Source organism: Cheilinus undulatus, linkage group 7 (genome assembly GCF_018320785.1).
Source record: "Cheilinus undulatus linkage group 7, ASM1832078v1, whole genome shotgun sequence".
NCBI classification, from domain to species: Eukaryota; Metazoa; Chordata; class Actinopteri; order Labriformes; family Labridae; genus Cheilinus; species Cheilinus undulatus.
In genome coordinates, this window is record NC_054871.1 from 48105085 (window position 1) to 48127358 (window position 22274).

The 22274-nt window shown below is 38.3% G+C and overlaps 1 protein-coding gene across 1 annotated transcript in view; it reads right to left on the reverse strand.

Annotated features, from left to right (window-relative positions):
* Window positions 1–22274, reverse strand: part of fryl (furry homolog, like) — a 161686-nt gene that overhangs the window by 130666 nt on the left and 8746 nt on the right. The window contains exon 2 of the mRNA XM_041790918.1: window positions 3610–3679. The gene's annotated coding sequence lies outside the window, so the exon portion shown is untranslated. The remainder of the gene's footprint in view (window positions 1–3609; window positions 3680–22274) is intronic.

A 22274-nucleotide genomic window follows, 5' to 3' on the forward strand; every position in this document is an offset into this window, starting at 1 on the left:
AACAGTAGCCTAGGCTATGTTTAAGCGCCACATCTACCCATAACTCCGCCCTAAAGCTGTGATTTTTGTTTTGTTTTCATCAGATTATTTTCCAACGCCCTTGGTAATGAACAAAGACATCCAGAGCATGACCTGGGTTGTGTCAACCCCCCCCCATGGGGCCCTCAGGTGGGCGTAATCGCCATTGCACGACTTACTTCAGCCTCAAAGTACAGCCTACTTACAGTCTGTTAAATAACATTATTAGGATTGAGGATGTCCTCTACAGGCTTGAACTTTTTCTAACATGTATGGCACATTAAACATCAACCCACAAACCAATTCATAAAATTACTGACCAAAAAATATGATCTGAGTTGCATCCCTATTGTACCTGACACCATCATCAGAAAGTTTGACAAAGTCAGTCTGTTATGGTTAATTAAGAGCTCAGCTGTATCATGACATAATAAAATAAACCCTCAATTTAACAACACAGCTTCCTAGTCAATCTACTTGAACTCTTCAGGTCTGGGACCTCAGGGCTACATTTGTCAGCAGTCTTTCATCTGCAAACAGGAGCAGGAAATACAAAGCCCAACATTCAAACATTCAGACAAAAGATCAAGACATTTCTGCGTTGTCCTGATTGACGGCCGTGAGCTAACCCACGGAGAACTTTGGTTGTCACCACAGAGGAATGTGACCTGACCAGACCCTGCATCAAAATCATCCCACTTCTGTCCTCACTAGTCACCAGTTCTGAGGTAGCACTTCTCTCCCAGAGGCCACTACAACATGCAAAAACAGGATTTAGGGGAATATAGCAGTGCAATAGAACTTCACAGCATTAAAAGGTTCATGGGTTTAAACATTTAACCTCTTTCTTTAGAAAATATTTACCAACACTATAGCAGCAAAACACAAGTAAATGGCCCTTTTCTAGTCATCTGACAACTCAAAGCACTTTTAAACCGCAGGTCACACCTACCTATTCACTCCCTTTCAAACCATATTCATGCACTGATGGCTAAGTTGACCATCAGCATTACCCAATACCATTCAAATGCATCCATACACATTTATATGCAGACAAAGCAGTGGGAACAAAGTTGGGTTAGTCACCCCAGAAGTGATGTATATTTACCCTGTTTTCATCTATTACGTCTTTGTATAATGACAAAAACTTTCAAGTGTAAAAAGGACATTGTTCCGGCATTCCTTTCCATTTTGAATAATTCCAGGAAACAAAAATTCACTGAATACCTGCAGGATGAACCACTGAAAACTGTTGTGATGCTCAATTTACACTTCAGTATGAAACTAGTAAAATCAAACCATGCATCCACCTTTTAATAACAAGGCAATAAAAGCAGAAGTCCTAGTCACCCAAGACTGGATCTTTTCATGCTTTTCATAATCAGCCTTATGCACTTGTCCTATGAAACAGATTTAGTTCTTTCAAAGGCTTCAGTATTTTTTATTTTATTCATCTTTACAATGACAGATTTCATTAAATTGGAAAATACAACCAAAAAATTTATGTTATATTTAAATATATTTAATTTTTATGTTAAGTTTCCATTCTAGAGAGAAATAATTGGTCATAAATACTCTGTTCCTCCCCTGTTATCAATATAAACCAGGAATGAATGAGATCACAGAAACAGACATTCAGCAGATATATTCTCTTTGACCCCTATATAAATTGATCAGGCTTTAAAAATAACTTAAATCAGGGACTGTTTAACTCTAACTTTAACTTATTATTTCCTTAACTGTGATGTGCCTGACTGAAGTTAAGTCTTTTAAATCACACGCTGAGGTTTTACCACTTAAAATGAGAATATTATTGGAGTATTTATTAAATTAAACATTAATATACTGGGCAACCCAGCCAGCGTGTGCATGAGAGACAGAGAGATGGCGGAAGCGTGCACGTTAATGCAGGCAGCTGTGATACACAGATTCTGTTGGAATTTAGGTGGAAAGGAAGAAGTGTGGGCAAAGTTCTGTGTTTTACCTGAAATGTTTCAAATTCATCTCTGCAAGCTTCAGTCTGTCTGAAGCTCACACACACAGTAGAACGAGTTCATTATCACCACACTCTGCAGCGTGCACACAGCACTGCTCACATATAGGTTCACTGACAAGCAGGCCAATGGGATGTCAGCTTTATGAGAATTCAGTGCTGGTGGTGCAAATCAGACTATGACGTTAAAGATAGGACTACAGTGAAGTGCCATGGCCTAGGTAATAAATGGGAAACTTCATGATATACCTTATTTATCCTAGACCACCATAGGAATCCAGAAACTGCATGTGGTTCTACCATGTCAATGTGCTGTTATATTGTCTGTATATCATAATGGGGGTTAAAAAAAGAACAAAAAAGCCTCTGTGTGTACAATGATAAGACAGACAGACATCAGATCCCTTTATTAGTGTTATCTGTTTGCTTCTTTTATATATTGTGGTTAAGGTCACATTAGGGAGAAGTACAGCTACTGTATAAGCAGGCTGAGAGACATGATAATGTGACGTTTATCAACACGAGGACATTGTACATTTGTTGTAATGTTATTAACCAACAATCGCACGCAGCCCATTCAATCTGATGTAAACTCATAGACAGATATTCCTTCTGACAAAAGCTTTGCTCTCTGTGCACTGTGTGAAATTAACATGAGTTTGCTGTTTTGAAAGGTGGTATAATAGGTTGATTTTACCGGCTGGTGTCCTGAGTGTGTTCTCAGTGATCAATAACATCCCTTAGAAATCTAGGATTACGTTCTTTGGACTAATTCTTTTCTTTTCCATGAGCATAGACAATTTCCACCATCCCACATCTCTCCAGTTTCCAACTCTGTAAACTCTCATTTGAATAAAGGCATTAAAGCCTAATTATAAATCCTTCTAAAACTGCATGCAAATTCTTGCATACTGTCTGGTTTGCACAAAAACATTTTACAGAAATTGTGAAAATGTTCTCTTGAATTTTTGCCTGTGCAGGAATTTATCTGCTATTTCTGGGTTTCAGAATTTATCTGATACTGGATGCCTATAGGACTTCTGTTTTCATTCTTATTTAAACAGCTACCAATATGGTTTGATTTTTACTTATATCGTATTAAAGTTTAAAATTCTGGCATAGTGATAGCCCTGTATTACATGCAAATGTGTAAACAAAGCTGTTAGTTTATTGTGAATATAAGCCAAACCAGCAGTAACTGTCTCATTATGTAAATAATGCATGCCTTATTGTGGTTCTGATAGAAATATTCACAGTTAGCCTGTAAATACATCTACACTTTAATACCTAGGCCTGTATGGAGATTCTGAGTGACTGCAGATGGAGCAGGATGAAGCATTCCTCACCTCATGACAGCAGCATGAACAACATTTTTTAAAGGAAGACAAATTAAGTTAATCCAAGCGGAGGGATAAACCATTTGGCAGCTAAGAGAGACCAAAAATACTCAAATACTGTGCTACTTTCAGAACTCAGCAAAACAAAGAGATTAGTCCAACACCGCGTTCTTTCCCACAGTACTTAGCTTGCAGATTCTGTAAAAGCTAAACACCATCATACAGCAGAGCACTGCTCAGTGAACTTCTATGACGTTGTACCTTAAGGCCATAGAGCAGGGGCTGGAGCCGCAGAGTGAAAGGAGGGTCCACGAGTTCACTGCACAGGAATCTGAAACAGAGAGAGCACAGAAAGAACAAATTTAACAGCAAAGCAGAACACTGAGACGTAGACCATAGCTGTCATTCAACAATATCAGCACAAAATTTGGTCCTCAAGCCTGCAAATAGCATAGATCTACCAACAAAATATAACCATTTTACCAGGAAAGAAACATAGATCTACCAACAAAATATAAACATTTTACCAGGAAAGAAAAATAGATCTACCAACAAAATATAACCATTTTACCAGGAAAGAAACATAGATCTACCAACAAAATATTAACATTCTACCAGGAAAGAAAAACATAGATCTACCAACAAAATATAACCATTTTACCAAGAAAGAAACATAGATCTACCAACAAAATATAAACATTTTACCAGGAAAGACACATTGATCTACCAACAAAATATAAACATTCTACCAGGAAAGACACATAGATCTACCAACAAAATATAAACATTTTACCAGGAAAGAAACATAGATCTACCAACAAAATATAAACATTCTACCAGGAAAGAAACATAGATCTACCAACAAAATATAAACATTCTCCTAGGAGGAAAAACAGATCTACCAACAAAATATAACCATTTTACCAGGAAAATCCATAGATCTACCAACAAAATATAAACATTTTACCAGGAAAGAAACATAGATCTACCAACAAAATATAAACATTCTCCTAGGAGGAAAAACAGATCTACCAACAAAATATAACCATTTTACCAGGAAAATCCATAGATCTACCAACAAAATATAAACATTTTACCAGGAAGGGACATAGATCTAACAACAAAATATAACCATTTCACCAGGAAAGAAACATAGATCTACCAACAAAATATAACCATTTTACCAGGAAAGAAACATAGATCTATCAACAAAATATAAACATTCTACCAGGAAAGAAACATAGATCTACCAACAAAATATAAACATTCTACCAGGAAGGGACATAGATCTAACAACAAAATATAACCATTTCACCAGGAAAGAAACATTGATCTACCAACAAAACATAAACATTCTACCAGGAAAGAAACATAGATCTACCAACAAAATATAAACATTCTCCTAGGAGGAAAAACAGATCTACCAACAAAATATAACCATTTTACCAGGAAAATCCATAGATCTACCAACAAAATATAAACATTTTACCAGGAAAGAAACATAGATCTACCAACAAAATATAAACATTCTCCTAGGAGGAAAAACAGATCTACCAACAAAATATAACCATTTTACCAGGAAGGGACATAGATCTAACAACAAAATATAACCATTTCACCAGGAAAGAAACATAGATCTACCAACAAAATATAACCATTTTACCAGGAAAGAAACATAGATCTATCAACAAAATATAAACATTCTACCAGGAAAGAAACATAGATCTACCAACAAAATATAAACATTCTACCAGGAAGGGACATAGATCTAACAACAAAATATAACCATTTCACCAGGAAAGAAACATAGATCTACCAACAAAATATAAACATTTTACCAGGAAAATCCATAGATCTACCAACAAAATATAAACATTCTACCAGGAAAGAAACATAGATCTACCAACAAAATATAAACATTCTCCTAGGAGGAAAAACAGATCTACCAACAAAATATAAACATTTTACCAGGAAAATCCATAGATCTACCAACAAAATATAAACATTCTACCAGGAAAGACACATAGATCTACCAACAAAATATAACCATTTTACCAGGAAAGAAACATAAATCTACCAACAAAATATAACCATTTTACCAGGAAAGAAACATAGATCTACCAACAAAATATAAACATTCTACCAGGGAAGAAACATAGATCTACCAACAAAATATAACCATTTTACCAGGAAAGAAACATAAATCTACCAACAAAATATAACCATTTTACCAGGAAAGAAACATAGATCTACCAACAAATTATAAACATTCTACCAGGAAAGAAACATAGATCTACCAACAAAATATAAACATTCTACCAGGGAGGGACATAGATCTACCAACAAAATATAACCATTTTACCAGGAAAGAAACATAGATCTACCAACAAATTATAAACATTCTACCAGGAAAGAAACATAGATCTACCAACAAAATATAAACATTCTACCAGGAAAGAAACATAGATCTACCAACAAAATATAAACATTCTACCAGGAAGGGACATAGATCTAACAACAAAATATAACCATTTCACCAGGAAAGAAACATAGATCTACCAACAAAATATAAACATTTTACCAGGAAAGAAACATAGATCTACCAACAAAATATAAACATTCTACCAGGAAAGAAACATAGATCTACCAACAAAATATAACCATTTTACCAGGAAAGAAACATAAATCTACCAACAAAATATAACCATTTTACCAGGAAAGAAACATAGATCTACCAACAAAATATAAACATTCTACCAGGAAAGAAACATAGATCTACCAACAAAATATAAACATTCTACCAGGAAAGAAACATAGATCTACCAACAAAATATAAACATTCTACCAGGAAAGAAACATAGATCTACCAACAAAATATTAACATTCTACCAGGAAAGAAACATAGATCTACCAACAAAATATAAACATTTTACCAGGAAAGAAACATAGACCTACCAACAAAATATAAACATTCTACCAGGAAAGAAACATAGATCTACCAACAAAATATAACCATTTTACCAGGAAAGAAACATAGATCTACCAACAAAATATATACATTTTACCAGGAAAGAAACATTGATCTACCAACAAAATATAAACATTCTACCAGGAAAGACACATAGATCTACCAACAAAATATAAACATTTTACCAGGAAAGAAACATAGAACTACCAACAAAATATAAACATTCTACCAGGAAAGACACATAGATCTACCAACAAAATATAAACATTCTCCTAGGAGGAAAAACAGATCTACCAACAAAATATAAACATTTTACCAGGAAAATCCATAGATCTACCAACAAAATATAAACATTTTACCAGGAAAGAAACATAGATCTACCAACAAAATATAAACATTCTCCTAGGAGGAAAAACAGATCTACCAACAAAATATAACCATTTTACCAGGAAAGAAACATAAATCTACCAACAAAATATAAACATTTTACCAGGAAAGAAACATAGACCTACCAACAAAATATAACCATTTTACCAGGAAAGAAACATAGATCTACCAACAAAATATAACCATTTTACCAGGAAAGAAACATAGATCTATCAACAAAATATAGCTTTTTAACATAAAATGAAAGCAGATCTATCTATCTATTGAAGTATACCTTCCAACCTTGAAACATTTTGTTGGAATGAGAAACTAAGTACCTGAAAAGCAATGTCAATGTAGTATAATTCAATGAAATGAGAAGACCATTTGAGTTCCTGATACATCATCAGTAGTCATCAAGAGCTTTTATGCAAACAGATGTAATGACAACATCAGATATTTCTACAACAAGCAATTTTTTATTCAATGTTGTTTGAAATCAAAAGGACCACAAAGCATCAAAATATCATTAAATATGACAGATTCTTGTGCAGTTTTCAAATCTAGTTAATGATTGGTTAGGCTTTGGGAGATTCCCCATAATATGTATATAATGTCATTAGAAGCCTCCATTTGAAGTGCCATGAAGCTCCAGCACTTCAGTCTAACCCTCCATTCCAACAAGAATCTTGTCACTCTAGTCCTTATGAATGTCAAAAGCGTGGGTGGGTAGAAGTTAAGTGGTGGGGAAACAAGGTGAATTGAGACCAAGATGTAGAAGTATAAAATACTTTGGTACATGAGTGTTTACTAAATACTGACAAATATGGGTGGGCCACCTAGGTATATTTAGAGGCATGTTAGCACATTTGCCAACTATTTTTGGAAAAATCTGTCGGGCTGACACCTCCCTGGTCAGTTGGTTGTTTGATATGTTCTCATTCGACCCAGTGTTAATTTTGTCGACAAAAACTATGAATAGAACTATTTGTCGACAGCCTTTTTTTCTCCTTGACAAAAACTAGACTAAAACTAACAAAAACAGATCTGTGATGACTAAGACTGACAAAAACTAAGTCTATTTTTCATCAAGATGACTAAAACTAGACTAAAATGTCATGTAGTTTTCACTGGACATTCAAAATCCATCTGCCTCTCAGCTGTAGAAAGCAGGGACCCCAGGTTTGGCAGAGTGCAGAGAACACACTACCATGATTTGGTACCAGATTTAGGCAAGAAAAGACTAAAACTGAAGACTGAAATGTGAGGACTTTTTATGGACTAAAACTAGACTAAAATGTTTTGAGTTTTCGTCAACTGAAACTAAAAAGGATAGAAATGACTAAAATGTGACTAAAACTAAAATCAAAAATAGCTGCCAAAATGAACACTGATTCGACCAAGATTCCAGCTCGTTGGCTGAGTGCATGTGAGAGAACGTAACAGTGGAAGCTGCAGCTGACTAACTGAGACAGATAGCTGCAATACAGCGCTGGACAATCTCGGTAGAGAGGCACAAAGAGTGGTGCAGAACATGTTTTATTCTGATTGTTTCACAGAGGTTTCTCTACGTGAAGATGCAGATGTTTGTACTGAGTGTGTCTGCTGCCGTCCCTCAAAGCACATACAAGTAGTAAGTCCCTTTATCATCTCAGTGTACTCGTCAGTGTCAGTGTCTGAGAGAGGGAAAAGACAATCTCTACTTGTCATTAAGTGCCAAGCATCTGGCTTTTATTTTTTCACTTCGCCTCAGCAAATAAACACTGCATGCTTTCTGCGCAGGCTGGAGCAAGTGAACCTGCCAATAGTTTTGTTATTAATCAATAGGAATAATGATCTGAGGATATTCTGTCGGCTATATGATGCTTAATAATTATCGTACCAAGATCACTGAAATTATATGATGAAAGGCAGGTGCATGCTGTTTGTTTCTGAGTCAGCTGTTACTTAAAATGTAATGAGGATGAAAAAAAATAATACTCCTTCATAAAACTTATGTTAATTTTAAAGGTCATAAAATATCAGGGGTTTTTTCCTTTCTTTTAACCTGGTTGATCAGTTGGTGTGTGAGTGTCATTTCAGTCAACCAAGTTTTTTCTCAGTTTAACTACAGGCCTAGAAATTTGTATATAATCACCATCTACACACTGGGAGAGATGTCTAGTATCACATCCCTCCCATGAATGCAGTACTTGAGATGTGGCATCTCACATTAGAAATTGAACTTCATATGCCATTACTTCAACAGTTTTCTGCAGCTTCTTGTAGCCAAATCATCCAGTACTTGTACATTCTAGATAGCTGCAATACACTGTCGTATCCATTAGAGGCCTTCTTACATGCAGTTCAGCTGTTATGACCACAAGATATCACATCTGACAGGTAGACAGGTGTTAAGGACCTTGCCTAAGCCAGATATTGATTATGCCCCAAAGGATTTGAACAATTGGTGTCCTATACCAGAGGCAAACAGTTTAACCGACTGAGCGATCCAGGCTTAACCTTGCAAAGCAGATGGATACGCTCGTTTCCTTGATTCTCACTGGCAAATCCATCTTGCAACACTTCCGTCTGAAAGGTTAGAAAGTGACTGGACCAATCAGTGACGAGGGGCAGTGCTTTCAGGCACGACCAAGTCGTGACACAAGCAAGCAGCACCAAGAGGCCAGTACAACTGTGGCGGAAAAGCTTAGCGTGGATGCTGCTAAAGTGCCAGTTTTATCAGAACTTGACAACATTTCTTTGTTAAAAGAAGAACAAAGAACAGCAGTGAGTTGTTTCCTTTTCAAAAACGACAAAAGTCGTGTACTGACATGTCTACAGTCACCATGGTTCACATTGTTCCTCGGTAGCTGTGCATGTGCACTTCGGTCGCAGCTACGTCACATGTTTTGTTGCTCTGATTGGCCTTTAAAGATGTGACAAACAGAACGTTTACCCAATCACACTCCGAGTTTCTTTCAAAGGCTCTGCCCTTTCCCAAACACTTATTATTGAAGGTTTTCCTGATGATGTGTTTCACACATCCATCTGGCCTGTCAGGTTAATCCAGCCACCTTTTCCTAAGAAATGATAAAAAAAAAGGTCAATTCAAGACACACCAGCCAATAGATTGAAACCAAATCAGAACATGCAGCAAACATTACTCATCCAACTGATTAACAGTAAGTATTACAACATTGTTCAGTTCATCAGTTTGATTTTTCTTCATTTGAGCTGCACTTTTCCATTGATACTGTAAATCAGTTTATTTTCCCTAGTCTTTTAAAGAGAAATTTCAGTGCTTCTGTTTGAGCAAATAATGTGTGTATTTTCACCAGCCTCTTCTTAGACTCTAAAATATGTTACAATAGGGCCCTGGTTTAAAAATACTCCCAAAATCCCTCCAAATCCTGCTCAGTCGCAAACCGCTGTGACACAGAACAACATCCTCTTCTGATGATACGGCAGTTAGGCTGAGTGCTTTCGGACAGCCCGTGCAACATTGGTCACGGCAGTGTGATAGGTCGACCTACTGTTGGCTTCGGCCTGGTTTGTTCTGTGCCGGGACGGGATTAAAACCTCCTCCTGAGCAGAGTAATAATCTGAAGATTACACACTACATCCAAGAGGCTGTTATATAAGAGATCAGGGCCTCCAAAACTGTATTTTCCACACAGTTTATCATTGTAATGGCAGAAAATGTCCCAGGTAATCGTGTATACAGTAACGGCTGGGCAATAGGTCAAGATTGAAGGATAAAGGAATATATTTTCACACAGGATATTGAATAGGGCAGAACTGTTTATGCTGGGGGGGGGGGGGGGGTAGTTAGTTTGTCTTCATTAATGCCGTTGTATTACCTCTGTGACCCTCTGAGCCACTGACTTGTGCCACCAGTTCTGATGTATTGTTGATAGAAGGATGAGATTCATAAAAAGCATTCTATTAATTTTGTTGTACTTTGAAATTGACTGGATGCTCTGTGTATTCCTGTTTGGATTGATCCTATTGACTGGCGGAGCCTGAGTGATGTCAGGCATTTGGTTACCAAAGGGGTTTTTGAGTCTATATTGAAAGCGCTGTCTGAATCTACATTTAAATCAACCCAGGGGGACAAAGATGTAAACCTGAGGTGGGTCTGAAACCTCCTGACAAATAGCTGCGTTGCTGTCAAGTAAAGCATTTCTGTAAGGTTGCGTGATAAAAACAAACTTAAAGCTGTTTTTACACACCAACTTTTTGCCTCTGGCTCTTTGACAGTGCAACTTTCCCTGCCTGAGAAACAAAATAAAACACCTGCATGTGTATTCAGTCATCATGTCATAGCAGATTAGCATCAAACCCAGCAATGTACAACATGACAGCCCTAGAAATGTGTAGCTTAAGACTTACTGTCTTAGAAGTTTGTAAACCATCAATGCAGTGGTTCAAAGTCAGTCTCTTTTAGGGAAACCTGGGCTTTAAGCATATGTGTGCTACAATAATGCCACTTAAATATTTAAAAAGTTATGGGACTATAAAGACAAAAGGAAAACTAAACAGAAATTAAAACTCAAAGGTTTTTATGTGTGACACACAGTTAACATTAATGACTCAGACTTCAAGTGAAAAAATAGGCTAATCATTCTGTGACAAAAAGTCTTAAAATACTCAGAAATTTACAAAAATTCCTGGTGCTTCTTCATGTTAGCTCTATTTGAGTCATTATTCAAAGCACCTCCTGTGTACAGTGACACAGAGGGCCATATTACAGGCTCGCTGTCTGTCTTTCTCTTCTTTATGAGCTGTTCAGGCCGTCTCCTCCAGGACATACCTGCACAAAGCATGACACAATGATGGAACAGCTTGCCATTGGTTGTCACAGCCTAATCAAAATGCATTCTGGGATACAAAACGGACAATATGGCAGACAGCATTAGGCACTAGTGGTGGCGAGGATCGAACAATTGAAAAAAATTGATAAAAAGACGTTCAATATTGGAGTAACTGGCGCAGATTTAATCTTGAAAGATCCTGGAGTAAAAACACTTTTGTAAGGTCCATGTAGACATGGAAAGCTTCATTAGAACAGCACAACTGAGGGCCAATATATAGGCCGATATATGAAATAAGAACATTGATATACACAGGATATATACTGTACATAAACACAAATGTGGACATGTGAATTAACAGTTGCACTTATCGTTGTTTATCTCACAAAGATGCAACTTAGACGACGCTAAAACGCTGTAATATGCTCTCTAAAACTTACATGAAAAAACTAGCATGCTCTCCTTGACGTTCCCTAACAGTGTGTTTCCGCGAGGACGTTATTGTCATGGGCCACTACAGTGTAGTGGCAGTTTCTCTCGCCATTTCTCTGGTTTTAGACCTCTTCTCTGCTGCAGCCGAGTGAGTCCGACTGCAGCTGAGAGGGACTGCTCTGCTGCGTGAGGACTGGGCTGCCTGTGAGTGCTTAGGGACAGGGAGGGACCCACAACAGTACCAGCTGGACACTGAGAAGAGCAACAACGATTTGGCTTTCCACATCAGAGTCTTCAAAACTCTCCAGTAACACCAGAAAAAGTCGCTAGATTTGTCGCTAGTTGCTTTCTTGAAAAAGAGTCGCTAGAGGGGTCTGAAAACTCGCTAAACATAGCGACAAAGTCGCTAAGTTTGAAACACTGAGTGGGGGAGAGCTGCTGCTGAACTCTGTGTGTGAGGGGGAGGGGCCAGGCACTTGGGCTGAGTTCAGCAGAGACAGATAGGAGCAGAGTGCAGCAAAAAAGTTAATATATCGGCTACATATTGGCCAATGTAGATTAATCTGTGATACGCTACAATCGGCCCGATCAATCGGCCCGCGATCAATCGGTCAGGCTCTAGTTTCATTTGTAGTACTTCAAGTGGTAAAATTGTATACCTTTCATTTATCCATTTAGTTATTTTGACTCCATATGCTGTTGTTCATTTGTTTGTTTGTTTGTCAAGAGTGTTTGTTTGTCAAGAGTGTGTCACATTTATGACTTTGTTTAAAAATCAAATATCCTGTAACATGTAGCAGATATAAATAAAGAGTGAAGGTTTAAATGGAAATTAAGTGTCAACGATTATCAAACTGAAGTAAAACAAAGGAAGGAAGAAGACGCCATTGAGTCACAGCAGCCAGACAGAGAAGCTGAGGTGTGAGAACTTCCACTCTGACACTGTGGACGGGTGGCAAGAACAGGTCAGCAGAGATATCAAGTGAAAACAAAACTATGACGGCCTAATAGTCATGTCACAGCAACACGCCATCGCATATCTGACCCCACCCACCGCAAACACGACAGAAAACAAAATTCTCAGATGCAATCACTCGCTTCTCACGGTGACAGACCTGTGAATAATACATCTGATTTCCTGTTCCAACACAGCGGCTCCAAAAGACGACGAAAAAGTGTGACCGCAGAAGAAGGGTAAGCCAAACCCTCAGCACATCCTGAATGCTGTCAGAGCCGCAGTCTGATCTGCTCTAAATTTAAGCTCTCTGTGCTGAAACATATCTCAATAAGGATCAATAACTCTACTAAAAATCAAAGCATTTCAACATCTGCGTTAGGTCAGGCAGTTTAAAAATTGATTGTGCATTTTGGTGGAAATGCAGCACACAAGAACGGCCAAAGGTCAATGCAGCAGCACAGCTCTGATCAATGTTTAACTTGACTTCATCAAATATACTGCAATATAAATGCGTCCAGCACACAGTGAGGATGCTGTGTGGAGGCAGATCAAGTGTCCAGGAAATAAGACACGACCCTGACAAAGACAAGATTGTCCTGTGGTTGTCACAAATCCAAAATTTTAAACTTTCAATACCTTACTTGTGTAAATCAAACAATATTATTATCCATTCTGACACGAAAGCAACAAAAAAATAGACGTCATGGGCATACAACTTTGGATACAGACAGACCCAAGATACTACATCACAGCATTGCAAATTAAGAGACTATGCATTTAAAGGCTTGCATGTGCATGCATGTTCAAACGCTTGTAGCCTGTGATGTGATACTTAACTCATGTCTGTGCAGATTGGGGAAAGGTATTTTCATATGTCCATAAGACTCTGCTTGTCTGTGCTTTGTAGCTTGTAACTAAATCCGTGGTTTTAAGTTTCACTTCTCTCCTGCTGAGTTGTGTGAAGCTGCTACATAAGCCCCCTGTTTCCTGATATGGCTTTCATAATAAAGGATTGGAACAACCTAAAGAGTGGAGTCTTTATCTGTTAAGAGCATGCAACAACTAAAATATGTACATCACTAGAATCAACGGTGAGTGGTTGGAATTACACAATTTACGACTGTTGCTTTGACCACAAGTCAAAGTGTCAGTCTGCTTCTAGAAACAACAAAAGTTAAAACCCTTTTATGAGCAATGCTGGGCTGAGGACATTCTAAGTCTTTCCATTCGAGTACACAGACTTTGTTAAAGCCTAAACAGACCACCTAACAAGGTAGCTCTAAAAAGTGAGCACATACACTTACTGTTACTGACAGTTTTTTTTTAGGTAACAAATGGAAATAAAGTGGGATGTAAAGTAAAGGCTGAACTCAAGTACAACTACTCAACCAAAGTGAAAAGGCCACATGTTAAAGCACAATATTAATCTGCAAAGAGGAACAAAGGCTAGCTGCTAAAACCAGTGGGTGTGGTGTGAGCCTGATATTCTGTACAGTCTGGCTAACACAGTGACCCTCTGAAAAATTTAACTGTTTCCTAAGTATTTTCTCCTCTTGAGACTAGTCGGTTTAATACAACTTAAATGTGTGTTAAGTAGTGCTGGGCGATTCAAAAATAATTAAAACCGACATTTAGAGCAAATAACTGTCATGAACCTGCTATGTCGGTTGTTTCGGTTTTGTCCCCTTGGAAATCTCTCTATTAATGCACCATAGAAGGACACTATGTGAGAGGCAGTCACATATCACTGTCCCATCCAATACAACAGGGAAGCGCTCCGAAGTAAAACTCAAACTGCGGGGCGGCAAGGGGGGCTTGCTTTGAGCGTTCCTCTCTCTCTCTGCACATCAGGCCAGTGTTTGTATGATATTATGATAAAGGCAACACAGCGTTGACCAAACACAATCTTATCTGGGCGTCACACATTAGTAAACTAACCCCAAAGATATCTAGTTATGGAGATCGATGCCATGGTGATCAGTCAATAAGTGCGCAGTGGTCGCTGGTTCAGCAGCTCTCTCTCTGCACAGACTCTTTCATCAGGTCTCTCCTGTTAATTCATCCTCTCCTGTTAAATGTCAACTTCTGACATCATCAAGAAACTCCGTCACGTTACCGCGCTGGTTCTGATCGTGAATTAATAAACATCAAACTTCCTCACGCTGATCAGAGTTTTAAATCAATCAATAATGACGACGCTGAAAGGTGATTAAACATAAAAGGGCTACTGATGATAACACTAAAGCAGGAACACAGTTAGGGAGAGAAAGAAAGGCGAGTTTATGTTTGTTTAATTTTGTGAAAAACACCAATAAAACAGACAGCATTAATTAAACTACAGTCATGGATGAAAATATTGGCACCCCTGGAATTTTTCTAGAAAATACACCATTTCTCCCAGAAATTGTTGCAATTACAAATGTTTTTGGTTTACACATGTTTATGTCCTTTATGTGCATTGGAATAACACAAAAAATCGAAGAAAAAAGACAACTGTGGCTGATCTCCCTAGATGTGGACGGAAGAGAAAAACTGACAAAAGAATGCAACACAGGATAGTTGGAATGGTGGATAAACATCCTCAATCAACTTCCACACAAATTCAGGCTGTCCTGCAGACTCAGGGTGCAAAAGTGTCAGATCGAACCATACGTCGTAATCTGAATGAGATGAAGCACTATGGCAGGAGACCAAGGAGAACCCCACTGCTGACAAAGAGACTTAAAATAGCCGGACTGGAGTTTACAAAAATGTACCCGAGTAAGCCTCAATCCTTCTGGGAGAACATTTTGTGGACAGATGAGACTAAGGTAGAGCTTTTTGGAGAAGCACGTCATTCTACTGTTTACAGAAAACAGAATGAGGCCTACAAAGAAAAGAACACAGTACCTACAGTCAAACATGGTGGAGCTTCAAAGATGTTTTGGGGTTATTTTGCTGCCTCTGGCACTGGGTGCCTTGACTGTGTGCAAGGAATCATGAAATCTGAGACTATCAAAAAATTTTGGGCCGCAATCTAGGGCCTAGTGTCAGAAAGCTGGGTCTGCGTCAGAGGTCATGGGTATTCCAGCAGGACAGCGACCCCAAACATACCACAAAAAGCACCAAGGAATGGTTGGAGACAAAGCACTGGAGAGTTCTGAAGTGGCCAGCAATGAGTCTGGATCTAAATCCCATTGAACCCCTATGGAGAGATCTCAAAACTGCTGTTGCAAGAGGGCACCCTTCAAATCTGAGAGACCTGGAGCAGTTTGCAAAAGAAGAGTGGCTCAAAATTCCAATTGAGAGGTGTAAGAAGCTTGTTGATGGTTCTAGGAAGTGATTGGTTTCAGTTATTTTTTTCCGAGGTTGTGCAGTCAAATATTAAGTTGAGGGTGCTAACAATTTTGTCTGGCCCATTTTTTGAGTTTTGTGTAAAATTATGTCAATTTTGTCTTTTTTCTTCGGATTTTTTGTGTTGTTCCAATGCACATCCACATAAAGGCAATAAACACATGTATACCAAAAACATTTGTTGATTGCAACAATTTCTGGGAGAAATTATGTATTTTCTGGAAAAATTCCAGGGGTGCCAATATTTTCGTCCATGACTGCATGATTAAAATAATCTACCTCAGTTATAAAGATTTTATAATAGCTCACAGACACAGATAAAAATGTAAAATATTATATTACTGCAACAAGGAATATGATCATTGAAAGGAATGATCATTTTTGTGACTTCTTTTAGATAAAGGTTAGTTTTTCCAAAAAAACAACAGTCTGTGGTAGTTTTTGATATATTATCCTCGTTGATGCTTAATGTAACTCATGTCAATGTGAGTAACTAATGTCAATGACAGTTTCTAAGGATAGAAAATATGTTTAATCTTACATCTTTGTCAGGAATTCAGACCAGGAAAACTTTTGAAAAAGGCAGATCAAACTGGAATCAGCACCACTCTGGTTTTAGTTACCACAAGGGCACTAAACTGTTTAAAGAGAACAGAATTTTATAGATTAAGCCACATCATTTTGTTCTGGAAGTACACAAGATTGATGCATTTACCTTTAAAATATGCAAAATTTCAGTTATTCCTTTTAAAATTATAAAAATATTTACAGCACAAACCAAGGCAGGGGGTGGAATAACCGTTTATTAACCGTAATCGGGGAAAAGAGTTCAATTAATCATGATTATGATTTTTGCCATAATCACCCAGCCCTAGCATTAAGCCAAATGAAGAAATGGACACATAGGAACATTCCTAGCCCTGACACCACCTAAAAAATGTAACTACAGGTCAGAACAATGCAGACTACAAGCCCTTTGACTGGTCCACTGGATAGCACCTGATAACTACCATTCTTCCTGTCTATGGGCATATTATGAGGACTCTACAGGACTCTAATCAGGACCAAAAAGTGAGTTGTGACACCAACGTCAGCTAGCCAGGTGCAGGTATGCAAGCTGACGCATGAGAACATCTCGGTAAGGGCATGGAGAAAGTGCACAGAAATGTCTTAACACACAGATCCGAGCCAAGGTGAGTAGGTGCTGAGCCGAAAGAAGTGACAGTGAACAGAAAAACACTGATGTTTCAAGCAGTGCTGCTCTTCATCAGACAGATGATGAAGAACAGCAGTTCTCTAAAAAGTCACTACTTTGGTGCAATAAATAATTTGGACTTTGGAGCCCTGCAGAATAGAGAAAGTGGAAGCATTGAGGTAGGAATATGTGTAAGTACACTTAAGCACCTGAAGATAAATATGAGCGTTCACTCTTGAATGTATCTTCTCCCGGCCCTACCGCCCACCACTAACATAGGGTCAGTTTATATTCAATCCTTCACCATTCATTCACTGTGACCCCCTTTCTGTTCTCTGTTTATAAGTGATGCACACAACTTTTGAAAATTCATGAGGCCCGAGACAAGAGTTGGGAAACATTATCATTTCCTAATGTTTAAATGTGAATGGACTGCTGCTGCTCTTTCTTTTCCAAACATAAGGTGGAGTTAAAATAACTCAAGATCTGTACTTTCTTGAAGCTTCCATAGAAACACAGATTGTACAGCTTTCAAAGCACTGGACATTTTGACAGCCTTAGTCCTGTTTCATTTCAACTTTCTGTCACATTTTAACCTCCAGTAGCCTGCATAACGTCTACATTTTCCCCTTCAAGCTTACCTTTGAACAATGATTTCATAACCTCCTTCAAAATCTATAAAACAGAGTAAAAATCCAAAGTATTTTTAGACACCTTTTAAAATGATAAACATCCACCAATAGGAAACAAATTGACTGCTTTCACTGTGTTTAAATTAAAGAGCCTGAGTAAAGCTCACAGTCAGAAGAGGCAGTGTGCTGCAGTAAACTGGACAAAGAGGGAATAGCCTATATATGGCTCCTCCAGCATGAAATGACAGGCTTGGCCCTGTCGTAATCACTACCTCTATAGCGGAAACATTATTGGCTTCTTCAGACCGAGAAGGGAAGTTTGTAAACAAACACCTTTCTGCATGTTTAGACAGAAATTCCTCTTAACGCTATCTTAGTCAAGTTGACAACTTTTGAGGAAACATGAAGCCTTTGTGTACTGTCAGCAGATTTAAACATGGCAGAAACAGTGGCATCTCAGCTCAGGCTGTGCTGAGGTTAGAGACAGGGTGGTTTCTTTGGCCAAGGCAGACCCAAACATCAATTATGCTCCAAACCCTCTCTCCAAAAGCCAAGGATAATCTTCCTCAGCAGGGCTCAATTATAGGTTATTTCTAGCTAGACTTGGTCCTTGTTGTGTTCTGCATAACTCCAAGTCTCTCAGTGAAATCAATGAAAAGAATGCCTGACCCTGTTCAGATCAGTAGGAAGTGTTGAGCTTAGACTCATCAATTCTTGAGAGGCCAGCATTCAGAATATCAGACGGGGATTTCTGCATTACAAAAAAAACAGATGTATTCTCATGAGATTTATCTGCTGTTTCAGAGGAACTTCACTTTTAACCAACTCATGAATATTCATTTCTGCACTGGTGGACAGGAAGTGTTCACCAAAACGTGTGAATTTCCCACACAATGAAAGAGCACAGCAATGCTCTTCACTCTTCAGAGCTTTAGAGATACAAGCAGGGGAAGGTTCAATACCAAGGACTCTTCCTATTATTCTCACTTATGGTCATTTCTGAAGAGCTTTCAGCTGCTTCAAATCCAATAAATATACATAACCTTCAATAAAGGTTTTATGTGTGAGCCAGTGAATAATTACAGTTGATTCAATAATATAAGCAGTCATAAATATAAACAATTAAAAACAGCACACGGTTTGAAAATCCAAGAAGAAGAAAGAATAAGAGGCAAACTTGAAAACCATTCATGTCAACACTTGTTTATGTTCTATGTGAGCAATGTCGTCAATCCTGCCACTATGGATGTTTTTTAAAGCCAATAGTAACTCTCCCTACTTCTACAGCTACTGGCAGCTTAGAGGATAAAATAGGCAGGTGCTGTGCTGATTCGACGGTTCTTAAAGTAACATTTAGAATTTCATTCACAACTCTACATTCTTGAGTGTACTGAACTCAAGCACAGCTGCGTTCCCCCCTGCTAAAAAGAGGCTGTTTAAGTTAGATTTTTACATATTGACTACAAACATAAAGCAGTTATTAAGTACTTTAAACAAATGTACTTTGGTGAGAAAAACATGTGCAGGCCTTATTTTCTTAGGGTTTTATCAATGAAGACGTTCAAATCAGTGTTAATCTTTGACAGCAATATATCTTTTTCTTTTTGGGTGGGTTTTTTTGGGGGGGCTGGGCTCAACTTTTCTTAGGCCCCGTCCACGCGGAGACAAATTCATGAGTATACGCAAAAGTTTTTTGTCGCGGAAACACGGAAACGGCGTTTTGGGAGGCTTTAAACGCTACTTTTTGAAACCATGTCCCAGAGTGAACAAATCTGTAAACGCTTACCGTTTCGTCTCCATGTGGACAACCAACTGCACCGTCTTGAAAGGATTATATCATACATGGCATAGCTTAAGCCACATGCGCGTGTCGAACCAAAACAACTATGGCAGATTGCAGGGTTGTGTTTGTGCTGCAGAAGCTACTTAGCTTATTCTGGCTTCAACAGCAAATTCTGATGCTCCTTTACCCCCACCTAGAACAGCACAGTTCTTAAATCAACTGCAGAGAACAACCAGAAGGGAAACTAGGAGAAAGTTTGTGGCAGTTTTCTGTACTCTTCTTCTCTCTTTTGGTGCATTTACGCGGCATTGTTTGTATTTTTCTAGTATCATGTCAAGGTTTAAAATTCCGGTAGTCTACAAACCCTAATTGAAACTTGAACTAGGGGTGGAAAGATGCAACAGTTAAACACTGGCATAGGCAGATATCAGCCCTATTGACAAACATAGATATCAGTGATGCACAACGAGTACTGTTTTGAACCGATAATGTTCTACTCCTGATGGCTGATAACCATTAAGAAGCGAGCATTTTTTCTCAATTGTTGATTTAAAAAAAGAAGTTTGTTTGATGTGTTTATCTGGGGGTAAGAAGGGGTTAATATGTGGTGAGCAAAGATCTCTATAATGAATTCTAATTGATATCACTCCTGTTTATATAAAAAAAAATAACAATTCTGACTTTACCTGCCTGCAGTGACTGGAGTCACAAAAACTGCCTCCTACTCAACACCTCGAAGACAAAGGAAATCATCATAGATTTCCGCAGATCCAAACCCCCTCTTCGGCCAGTGAACACTTGCGGCGTGGACATCAAGGTGGTGACATCATATGAATATTTAGGTGTACACCTGGATAATAAGTTGGACTGGTCTAAAAATGTAGACTTCATCTACAAAAAGGGGCAGAGCCGCTTCTTTTGCCTGAGAAGACTCCGATCAATAGACATCTGCAGTAAGATGCTGCAGATGTTTTACCAGTCTGTGGTGGCAAGTGTTCTGTTTTATGCTGCAGTCTGCTGGGGAGGCAGTGTAAAACACAAGGATGCAAGGCGTCTGAACAAACTGGTTAAAAAAGCTGGCTCTGTGGTAAGAATCAAATTGAATTTATTGGAGGATGAGGTGGAGAGACGCGCAATGAGCAAGGTGGAGGCCATTCTGAGAAACATGAATCATCCACTTCATATCTCCCTCAGTGAGCAAAGAAACAACGGCGGTGGACGGCTCCTATCCCTGCGCTGCAGGACAGAAAGATTTAGAAAATCTTTCATACCATCAGCTATTAGACTTTATAATTCTACAGTAAACAGATGAGAATCCCAGACGATTGAATTTCCCTTCGGGGATAAATAAAGTTCTTGTATTGTATTGTACTGTAATGTATTGTATTTACAGCTGTTATTTTTTTAGTTAAACATTTGTGTACCAAAGTACAACATACACAACAACTGATGGACGTTTTCCCTTGAAATGAATTAAAGTATCTTGACAAGTGGTCAAATCTGATATTTCAATCAACTAAACAAGGATTCAGCTGACTCATGTCAAATCAGACATGAAACCAAATGATAACAGGCTGTCATGCTTAACAAATGGAGATGTTTGAGGGTCTGGGTTTTTTTCTTTTTACTGCATAAGTCTGAAATTAAGGGAGCTGATGTTTTACATGAAGACTGAAAATATGCACTGACAGAACTCATATCAGAGATAGGTTAAAATTGTAAAGTCCACCGTGGTCTGTGGCTAAACTTCTGTTCCTAACGTCAACCAGACAGAATAAAACCACATCATCAGAGCAGGCAGGGATACGTCTATGAAAGCAGTGGTGGATCAGGAGACTGTCAGACTGATTTAGTCATTTATTAGCGTTGCGCCTTTCGGGTCTAGCAAACTTTCAGCCGTTTCCAATGCCTGCTGAATCAACACACTACCTAGCTTTGGCTTGGTCCTAATGCCCACAGCTCACAGCTTCTACCACTTCTTTTTAACGTTGTTGTGATGAAGACTTTTAAGTGACTTATAAGATCTGTTGTGTTAAATTCTTGTGTCAGGTCTTTCTTCCTCTCTTTGGGATCTTTGTGGGGCAAGTTTTACAAACACTGTCATGTTATCCTCCCCGTAAATACTGAATAATTCCACTGTGCTCACCCGAGTTTTAGCCGCTTAGCGCTAATGCTGCTTCCTCTTCTTCTCTGGTGCTTAACAGCAGGTCTTGTACTGCGGCGCCACCTGCTGTTTCGGAATGTGTAGTCTTGTGAGAAAGAGAACAAACACCATTATTAACGGTGGATTTTATCGGATAATATTTTATTATCATGATAATAAAAATACGTAAAATATACGCAATATCGGCCGATAATCTATCGGTGCTGATAATTAGCATGCATCCCTAATAGATAGATATTAATGGATGTTTATAAGCTGAGTCAATTTAACACCAGTATCTAATTCACTTAACTGCTGAC